The sequence below is a fragment of the Dipodomys ordii genome, unplaced genomic scaffold, assembly GCF_000151885.1.
Source record: "Dipodomys ordii isolate 6190 unplaced genomic scaffold, Dord_2.0 Scaffold94, whole genome shotgun sequence".
Classification (NCBI taxonomy): domain Eukaryota; kingdom Metazoa; phylum Chordata; class Mammalia; order Rodentia; family Heteromyidae; genus Dipodomys; species Dipodomys ordii.
This window is the reverse complement of record NW_012267310.1, coordinates 6,745,720-6,756,592: the sequence shown is the minus strand read 5'-3', so window position 1 is coordinate 6,756,592 and position 10,873 is coordinate 6,745,720. Positions and strand designations below refer to the sequence as shown.

The 10,873-nt window shown below is 36.9% G+C and overlaps 1 pseudogene; it reads left to right on the top strand.

Annotated features, from left to right (window-relative positions):
* Positions 1 to 9,431: 9,431 nt before the first annotated feature.
* On the top strand, positions 9,432 to 9,809 carry LOC105993278 (annotated as a pseudogene).
* Positions 9,810 to 10,873: the final 1,064 nt, after the last annotated feature.

Below are 10,873 nucleotides of genomic sequence, written 5' to 3'. Positions count from 1 at the left end.
GTTTTTTCACATATTTATTTTCATTAAATATCAGCTAATTTGCTATGAATACAAGCATTGTTAATGCTTACAAAAGTTTGGGAAGGGATGGCAACAACAATACAAAATGCATAATATAAAAATCGAAGTTATTTTTGCATATATTAAAATAATATTCTCAAACATATTTAAAGAAAAAATAAAATCTTAACTGATCAGGATGCTTCAACCTAGAGGATCAAGGTTTGAAGCCATTCAAGGGCAGAAATGTCTGTGTCATTCTATCTTCAAATAATCAGAGAAATGGCTCTTGATTTAGAACACAAAAGTCAATAATGAAATACTCAGGAACTGGAAGACAGGAGAGTTTATAAGAAAAGGAAACAGGAGAAAATATATAGCTATGTGAGGCTGCTATGTATCAAGATCCAAAAGCTGACAACATTTCAATCACACATAATGAGTGCCAAGTGGTAGCAAGAAAGAAAATATGAACAGAAAAATAATAATAAATTTTCAGACTAAAACTTTTTAAAGACTTTTTACATCATGTAAGGTAAGTATTTCACTTTTAACTTATTGAAGAACTATTGAAACTTTTTAAGCATACAAGCTATAGGTAGTTTGAATTTCACATAAATCACTTTGAGCAATGGACTTGAAAAGTACCACACTAAAAGAAAAGATCATTTTGAGAGTCACGGAAGTAACCCAAGCTAGAGTTAGGGAGCACTTGAACAGAGCAGCAATACCTGAAGGTGAAAGGGAAGATTCCCAAAATATTTGGGCAATAATATTGACAGAACTTGATAAAGTAAGAATGAAGTAAGAAAGAGAAGTTGTATTGCTTATATTAGCATATTCCCCGAACAGCAGCTAGACACAACAATATCCATTTCTTATCTAGTTCCTGTGGTTCTGGGTTCTAGAGCAGCTTACCTGGGTAGTCAGTCTCATGATGCCAACTAGAGCTTTATGTCAGATGAATTAGCTGGGGTGTTACTAAGATAACTCATTCACATGTTTGGAGACTGCAGTTCATTTCTGGCTGTGGCAGAAGAAAAAGTTTTGCCAACATCGCCATTGACATGCTTGAGTGTCCTCATGAAATGGAAGCTGGCTTTTCCTATAATAAATGATTCAAGAAGAAAGGACAGAAATAAGTTGTCACCCTTTTTATGATCTATCACTTAAGACAAATGGTTATTTGTGTAATATATTACTGATTATACTGATGTGAAATGACTATACACAGACATAAATGACATGAGCCAAGACTCATAGACTAGACAAAGGGAGTAACTATGACTCTTACAATTTCAGTGGTATAGGTGGGTTATTGTGAGATCTACATGATAATCAAAAGAAGCAGAATTATTGTAGTTACCATTTGCTTGATGTCTGTGCAGTTCTGGAAAGTGGAATACATTAAATTTTGGAAATTATCTCAGAAATTTCTGATTGGGTGCTTTAGGAAGCATAAGAATAGAGAAATAGATTTTAGGAACTATTATCATTTAATCATGCAAATGAATTTAAAATCCAAAGATTGGGCTGGGAAGGTGGCTCGGAGATAGAGCGCTTGCCTTGCATGCATGAGGCCCTGGGTTCGATTCCTCAGCATCACATAAGCAGAAAAAAAAAGCCGGAAGTGTCACTGTGGCTCAAGTGGTAGAGTGCTAGCCTTGAGCTGAAGAGCTGAGGGACAGTGCCCAGGCCCAGAGTTCAGGCCACACGACCAGACCCCCAAAAAAGGAAAAAATCCAAAGATTGTGTCAGGTGCCTTTGGCTCACACCTGTTATCCTAATTGCTCAGAAAGCTGAGATCTGAGGATCAAAGTTCAAAACTAGCCCAGGCAGGAAAGTCTATATGACTCTTTGCTTCAATTAACTAGTAAAAATCTGGAGTACAGCTGTGGCTCAAGTGGTACCTAGCCTTAAACAAAAAGTTCAGGGAGAGTGTCCAGGCCCTGAGTTTAAGCCAAAGGACTAGCACACGCACACACACACACTCACACACACACACACACACACACAATCTTAAGATTGGTAAAATTCATAAAAAAGATAAAGTGAGATGATTAGAAGTAAAACCAGTAACAATCATATGGTTAAAAATACAGGAAATAAACAGTTTAATAAAAATTGTATCAAGTAAACTAAATCCATCCATTAGATTTGGCAATAGTTATGCCACTAGTGCTATTGCCAGAGCTATTTCAAATGTGGGAAAATGAAGTCAGAAAACAAATAACAGATAACAGATAGTTTAGGTACAGATAACCCATAAAATTATATGTAATAATATATCAGTTATGTTATTCTAGTCTGGAAAATAAACCCTTTAGAGTACTTAAGACAGAGAGAATTTAAGGTTGCAAGTTGATTGCACAGGTGATGGAACTGCTGAAACTCCAAACAGGAAATGATTATGCTGCTGCAGTGCCTTTGCTGAAAGGAAACAGGGAGAGATAAGCTACTGAAGCCCAGAAACCAGACACTCCTGGTGGAAGTTGGAATAAGTAATGGTAGGATGTGGACCCACCAAGGAAAAGCAGCTGTTCTTGAATATATCCCATTGGCAGGCAGAGAGAGTGGAAACTATCTTTTTTTCTGATAATATCTCCTACTGAAAGATGACACTTGAAGTCAATGGAAGCAGGAATCTAGAAGAGTACTTCTCCTGGGGTAGTGTGATATAAAATTTAAAAAGGACAAGAACGTATGTGAGAACAGAGAATGACTGAGATAATTTTTTTAACTTGCCAACTCATTAAAGACAAACCAAATTGGAAGAAACTTTGTAGAATTATAATGTATAATAAAAATTATTTTTACTTAAAATACTTTAAGTCCCAGGCATCTGCTCTAGGTAAAATATCTATAAATTAAATGTTTTATCTTAGCACTTTTAATGTAGAAAGATTAAGCCTAACATGAAATAATTGGGGTCGATATTATCTCATAATACAGAAGACTGTCAAGGCTTCCCACACATAGAATATATTCATGAAAGATTTAGAACTCATTTTATTTCTAATTAAATATTTTTATCGGCTTCAGCGAGCTTTTAATTTTATCTATCTATCTATCTATCTATCTATCTATCTATCTATCTATCTATCTATCTATCTATTTATTTATTTGGCGGTCGTGGGGCTTGAATTCTGGGCCTGGGCGCTGTCCCTCAGCTCTTCAGCTCAAGGTGAGCACTCTACCGCTTGAGCCACAGCACTACTTCCGGTTTTCTAGTGGTTTATTGAAGATAAGAGTCTCACAGATGTTACTGCCCGGGCTGGCTAGCTTTTAATTTTTAAAGATGTAAAATAGTAAAACAAGAGATATACACAAACATGAATCACAGACATACCACATCATGTAAAATAACAATGTATCCCTTGAGTTACTGTCAATACAACTCCACTAAAAACTTAAAATATTATCAATCTACTAAAATATACAATAGTATACAATTGCAATGTGCATTGTTGAAGGTCTCATGATAATCCATCTCCTTCTCCTTGAATTTGAGGTATAATCACAGCCATATAGGGGGTGTTGGTAGGAAAATAACAGTCTGAGACTTGCCTACAAAAATAAATGAAAGAAAAAAAGGGCTGGACATGGATATTGTTCTTGCCTAGTAAACACCAGGTCCCGAGTTTAAACTCTAGTACCATTAAAAAAAAATCACGAAAATGAAAGGAAGTTATTGACTTATTCCACACCTGCAATCTAACAAAATTTCACTGGCATAATGTAGGCAAATAAAATTCTTTAATATTTAAGGCACTAAATATATGTGTATTAGTTTCAAACCTATGAAACCTATATATCTCATTTTAACTACATGTATATAAATATTTCAAATTCTAAAAATCCATTATAGTGTACTGATCTTCAACAAAGGTGAGGAGGAGACAGTTTTGTCAAAATGTAGTTCTGGGAAAATTGGATTTCTGTATAAATGAATGAATTTGGGCCCATACATTATCAAATGTAAAGATATCAATTCAAAATATATTAAAGATTTAAATATAAAACCTTCTGTGAAACTTCTAGAAGACAACATTGGAGGAAAGATTATTGACACTGGTCTTGGCAAACACATTTTAGGCATGATTTCAAAACACAGGAAACAAAAATGAAATTAGACAAATGGCTTTGCAACAAACTGAAAAGTTTACGAAAAAAGACAAGAAAAACAACAGAGTGCAGAAACCATCTATGAGTTGGGAAATACATCTCAGAACCATTCATACATATGCATGGGCTAATGTCTAAAATAAATAACTCAAATTCTTCATTAGTAAGATATCGGTGTGTTTTTTTTTTTTGTTTTTGTCGGTCGTGGGGCTTGAACTCTGGGCCTGGGCGCTGTCCCTCAGCTCTTCAGCTCAAGGCGAGTGCTCTACCACTTGAGCTACAGCGCCACTTCCGGTTTTCTGGTGGTTTATTGGAGATAGGAGTCACGGTCTTTCCTGCCCGGGCTGGCTTTGAACCACGATCCTCAGATCTCAGCCTCCTGAGTAGCTAGGATTACAGGCGTGAGCCACCAGCGCCCGGTGATATCGGTGTGTTTTATCAGGAGCTAGTAAATTTGAATATATGCCTTAAAGAAGAGCACATCAACTTTACTATAACAACCTTAGTTTGATAATATAGGAAAATATATGCATAAATAATTCATGGTTCATTAAATAAGAGAGCAAGATTATCTATCAAGAAGGTAAATCTAAAATCATCAATTTCTTACATTTCCATGCTAAATAACAAAATTAACTTTTACACATTAAAAAAAGATTGAAGCTCTACACTGGTGGGTCACACCTGTAATCCTAGTTACTCAGAAGTCGGAGATCTGAGGATCATGGTTCAAAGCCAGTCTGGGCACAAAAGTCTACTCATAAAAGCTGGAAGTTGTGCTGTGAACAAGTGATAGTGCACTAGCCTTGAGCAAAAGAAGCTCAAGGACAGTGCCCAAGCCTTGAGATTCAAGCCCCAGGACAGGAACACATAAAAGAGATTGAATGTTAGATAGGACCTTAAGTCACTGATTTTATTCTTTGAGGAATTTCTTGGGAGAAATGTCTTGATAGTACTGTATCTGTGCTTCCATACAGATCTTTAACGTTTACTTTTCATAAAGTTCAGGTATGGATGGTGTTTTGCCATCTGATACTTCTTTGACATTCATGCAGCAAATCTTTCAAATGGGACATCATATCTGTAAAGGATAGATAGCTATAAAAATGTATGCAATCCTCTTCTCTCTGTTCACAGTAATCACAACTTGGCCTTTGATCTGACTTGAGACTCTTTATCCTTCTCTACAACGCAGTGGGAGGAGGGTTCTTCTTCTGGAATTAAGTAGGCAAGGTGTCATGTGATAGCAGTAAGTACTTCTATTCCTCCTCATGCAGAATCCTTAGATAGCAAGTGTTTGGCAATGAAAGATTATAATATATATATTTTGAATTTTATCTCCATTTTTGGTATCAGTTAGCATATTATTTTTTCCTTTAAAAGCTCTAAAAGACTCATGTCAGTGAGCGGGAACAGAATATTTTGCAGAAAAATTTCAGAGATTTTTCTTTAGTAAAGATGCTCCCCTAGTGATGAAGGGTTTGTGCTGAGAATGATAAGGGTAGTTTCCCTATTGTTCACACAGCAGGTTGTCATCTTTTTCTTCTTAATAGAGAAAGGTCTAATCCTCAGCAATGCTGCATGAGTTTTTAGTTACTTGGCAACAATAATAATAAAAAAAACACCACAAGCAGTAAAGGGCTCATCATCAACATCATGACAAATAGTAGTGTCTCAGCTGGTTTTAATGGCCATATGGAAGCATTAAATTCCTTGCTTTCAAGAATTAGACCTAGTACATATGAATAGAATAAGCTCTGGCATGTATAGCAGTTTGAAACACTTAACTGCTGTATGTGAATAAATACATAGAAAATGTGAATAAATCTGAGGCACTCACCTGACTAAATAGAGCAAATCTGAGATACAAAAAAAATGTATATAGCTTGTTTCCTACTTTAAATATCTGGGTACATAACTTTGACATATCCTTACAAGGTCACATATTGTATGATATAATTGTATGAAATAATTTAAACATTTTGAATCAAGCAGTTAAATCCGGATTTGGAAGAGATCTAACATGATATTCGAGCATTAGCAAATGAAACTACCTACAATAAAATTGAATAGTATAGCAATACTTACCACAGGTGGGGGAGGATCTTAAACTAATAAGTTTGGAAAACAATAAGGTAAAGTAGATGTTATTAGAATAAAGACAAAAATAAATAAATGTTATCTAGTTGGCATATATGTTTTTCATGGGTTATTGATAAGATATTCTCAAACTAGTTTCTGTGTATAATAGATTTGAACAAATAAATAAGTATGTTGTAGATAATAAAAACAGGTTTCTCACTGTTAGATAACACATTTACAAATAAAGTAAAGGGAAAGACTAAATTAATCCCTGTGGTATTGAACAGGAATCTGAGATATTGGTAAAAGCTCATTATATGTCTACACTACACGGGCACATAAAAATAGATGTATATATACATAGCTAATATAAAATATTTTATACTCTTGTCTGCTGAGAAGTCATTGAAACAATTAATTACCATTCCTCAAGCAGTGTTCTTGATTTCTCATCTTGAGGGACCAGGGAGAGGGAAATCATATCAAGGCAGAAGCAGGAAAAACTAAGAGGAATATGAGAAACTAGAAAAACAAAAGCTAAAAAGAGACATGAGAGGAAATTGTGGAAAAACACTGAGGCCAATCTGAAGGAGCTTCACATGGCAAATCTTATAGAAACAAGATAGTGACAGTATTGAATTAGAAACCCAAAATAGGGCTGGTAATATGGCTTAGTGGTAGAATGCTTGCCTTGCATGCATGAAGCCCTGGGTTCAATTCTTCAGTACCATGTAAACAGAAAAAGCCGAAGTGGTGCTGTGGCTCAAGTGAAAGAGTGTTAGCCTTGAGCACAGAGAGGCTCAGGGACAGTCCCCAAGCCCTGAGTTCAAGCCCCAGGACTGGCCAAAAAAGAAATTCAAAATAAAAGACTTATTCCTGAGTTTATAGCAATATAATAAATATTTGATTAAATGCACTTAAGATCTGTGTCAGCTCCTCTTTGTAATGAAGTTGCAATTAATAAACAGTAAAGAAGGAAATAGATATTACCACAAAGCAAATACCACAGAGATGACTATTGCATGCATGCTCTATTGATGGGTGGTAGTGAGCAAAGGATCGAGGAGAGAAAATACTTGCACAGTTTAAAAGTATCTGCATTGAGATGCTTTGCATGCACTTTAAAGGAAATGATCAGACTTCACAGTGGAAATGACCAGGAAAGATAACCTTGAATAGCCAGGCACTGATAGCTCAAGCCTGTAATCCTAGCTACTCAGGAAGCTGAGATCTGAGGGTCATGGTTGAAAGCCAGCCCAGGCAGGAAAGTCCGTGAGACTCGTTTTTTTTGGTGGGGGGGAGTCCTGTCGTGGGGCCTGAACTCTGGGTCTGGACGCTGTCCCTCAGCTCTTCAGCTCAAGGATAGCACTCTACTACTTGAGCCACAGCGCCACTTCCAGCTTTTTTCTTTTTGCTTATGTGGTGCTGAGGAATTGAACCCAGGGCCTCATGCTTGCAAGGCAAGCGCTCTACCACTGAGCCACCTTCCCAGCCCTCCGTGAGACTCTTATCTCCAATAAATTACACATAAAACCACGGAAGTGGTGCTGTGGTTCAAGTGGTAGAGTACTAGCTTTGAGCACAGAGAGGTTCATGAAGAGCCCAGGCCCTGAATTCAAGCCTCCACACCAGCAAAAATAAAATAAAATAAAGTAAAAATTAGCTAGTGTAGAACAAGTCAGGCAAAGTTCCACTTCTAAACAATTGTAAGAATGAGTAAAATAGATGATATCACTTAAGACAAGGGAAAACAGCATAGACATGACCTCTAGAAAAAGGAAACTAAGTAAAATTTCAATTCATCCTGCATTTCTTACTGGAGGCAATATCTGGGTTGGTGCATGAGGATAGGTCAAAAAAACACTGGGGAGCCATCATACTGAGGAAACAGTGATCAGAATTTGGTGATACTAACAATCTTTGGAATTGCAAGGCTTCAGAAATCTGCACAGAGGTCCCTTTTTGGTCTTATACTCAACAAAGTATATGTGAAGGGGAGAATTCGATGAGGCTGAACAAAGAGCAACTACCAGGGGAATAAAAAAAAAGTACAGGAGACCAGTGAGCTGAATAACTGCTGGAAGACAAACATAGCTGGGCTACAAACGATATGGATAGCCAGAGGGTAGAGTTTTCTTTGAACCTGAAAAGTCAGAAAAGTTTAAGTCATAGGAATGAGACCAATATAGCTCACAGAACATCCACAACTGAACTTTACTAGAGGCCTAGAAAAGAGGATTACGTGCAAATCAATCCAGATTTTCAGATTATTCAGACACAAACATTTAAAAATATGTCTTGGTACAGTTTTATTAGAACAGAATTTCAGAAATATTAATAAACATTTATAATCATCACATTTTTCCAATATGTACTTTGCTATTTCCTTCCTAGGAAAATGCATTTTGACCAATAATTTCTGTTCAATGATGTTGATATTAGTTCTACTGATCATAGCAACAAATGAGAAACTTTGTATTTTTCTACCAGGAGATCAGTTAAATTACTATATATATATAGTAATACTATGCATATATACCTTAGAACTCTAGGTAGCTCCTTATGTAGTAGAAAAATACTACATTCATTTTGCTCAGTGACATTGTTATCTGTGTAACTTAACTCACAGTGAACTCGTAGTACACACACACACACACACACACACACACACACACACAGAAGGAAAGTTCTAGAATAGAAAGCTCTAGAGTAAACTTTAAAGTAGAACAAAGTTTTCATTGTTGCTTCTTCTGGATAGAGGAACGAATTGTGAGGGAATATATAACAAAGGTGAATCTTAGGGCAACAAGAACATGTGTATGCACTATTTTCTAAAACAAACATTTTCCTGAGAGGTGAGCAGAGAAACATAAGGTAGTGGAAAGTTGTTTAATTGTTGCTTTTTCTTTTTCTTTTTTCAATCAAACAATTTATATCTGCCGTGGAACTATTTTTCTCTCTTAGAGGGATTTCTGGATTTTTTTTATAGATTCTGCCTTAGTAGATGTTTATCTACACAGTGATTTCCATAGTATTTCCTCATTAACCATATCTATGACAGACTGGTTTTAGACCACTTAGGTAATCTTACTTATTGGTGTATATATTCTGTGGAAAGTCTCAAGAAATTTACCTGGTTAGGATTGTGTTCGCAGCTGCTGCTGCACCGCTTTCTGATGCCCAGCTCCAGCGGAAGGAGAAGGAGGGTAAGGGCTCTCTATACCATGGCGCTAAACAAGCCAACTGCTTGCAAATCTACCCAGGAAGGAAACAACTGGCAACAAACGCCACTCGCAAGAATACGCCCTCTACTGGAGGGGTGAAGAAACCTCATCATTACAGGCCTGGTACTGTGGTGCTTCTTGAACTGAGCTTCCCAATCGCAAGTTCCCTTTCCAGAGAAATTGCGAGAAATTGCTCAGGACTTCAAAACAGACCTGAGCTTCCAGGGTGCACCTATTGGTGCTTTGCAGGACGCATGTGAGGCCTATCTGGTTATCCTTTTTGATGATACCAATCTGTGTGCTATCCATGCCACACGTGTAACCATTATGCCAAAAGATATCCAGATAGCAAGCCGCTTACCTGGAGAACATGCTTAAGAATCCGCTAAACTGGGAAGCATTTCACTCTCAAATTCCCCCCCCCCTTTTCTTGTTATCAGTAGTTCTGAATGTTAGAGTATTTTTCCCCACTTGTGGTCAAAAGATACCTAAGTATATGATTGCCAGTGGAAAAATAGTGGACAGAAATCAGGCCTTGGCAGCTTTTCCATTTTCATTTGTGTGTGAAGTTTTAATATAACTGCCGGGATATAAAGCATTAATGCAAGTCACAATGTTTCAGTGAACAAGTTTCAGTAGTTCAACATTATAACCATTATAAATAAACCTGTTAAATTTTGGTGGAAAAAATTTTTACCTGGTTGGAATGTGACATTGAATATCAGGATGGTTTCCAAGACCTCCTCTCTAGCTTTAGGATTATAAATTCATGAATTAGTATATTCTGTCACAAATTGAACTCTACTCCCCTGCTCTTGTGATATGAAAACACCCAGGGAGGTAAAGACATCACTGAACTTGACTGTCCAAAGTGAACAATTTACTGACAAGTGGCATTTTGTCAGAGGTGATCCATGGTAAGTGTCAGGAACTTTGGGGACCTGCAGAACAGAAAGTATGGGCTGTCTGTTCTCTAATAGTGGAACTTGTACAGGTCCAAGATGAGAAGGGAGTGAGGAGTGAAGGTCACTTCCTGCGTGTAGCTGGGAATATCTAGGGGAAGGGCATTGTAATATGGGAGCAACCTGGGATTGGACCCAGGTGCTGTACAATGAGACTTTAATGAATGGAAATTACTCCTATTTTTTTTTTACTTCAGATGATTCAACCCTGTGTGTTGTAATTTTTTTAATCAAAGAGAAGCCCACCAGCAGTGAACACCAAATTAGCCAAAAACCCTTTTATTTCATTCATTACCCACCCTCCCCCCAAAAAAGCCCTCAGTAAATCCCCTGTTACAAGGTATATTAGTTACTTTGGGAATTAGAGGAGTCTCTCAATCTAGATTCATCTAAAGAATCCTACAATATGTATCAAAAGCGAGTTTGTTACCTTTCTCTTTTCTTCCTTCCCTCTTTCCTTCTCTCCCAGCTACCATTTGA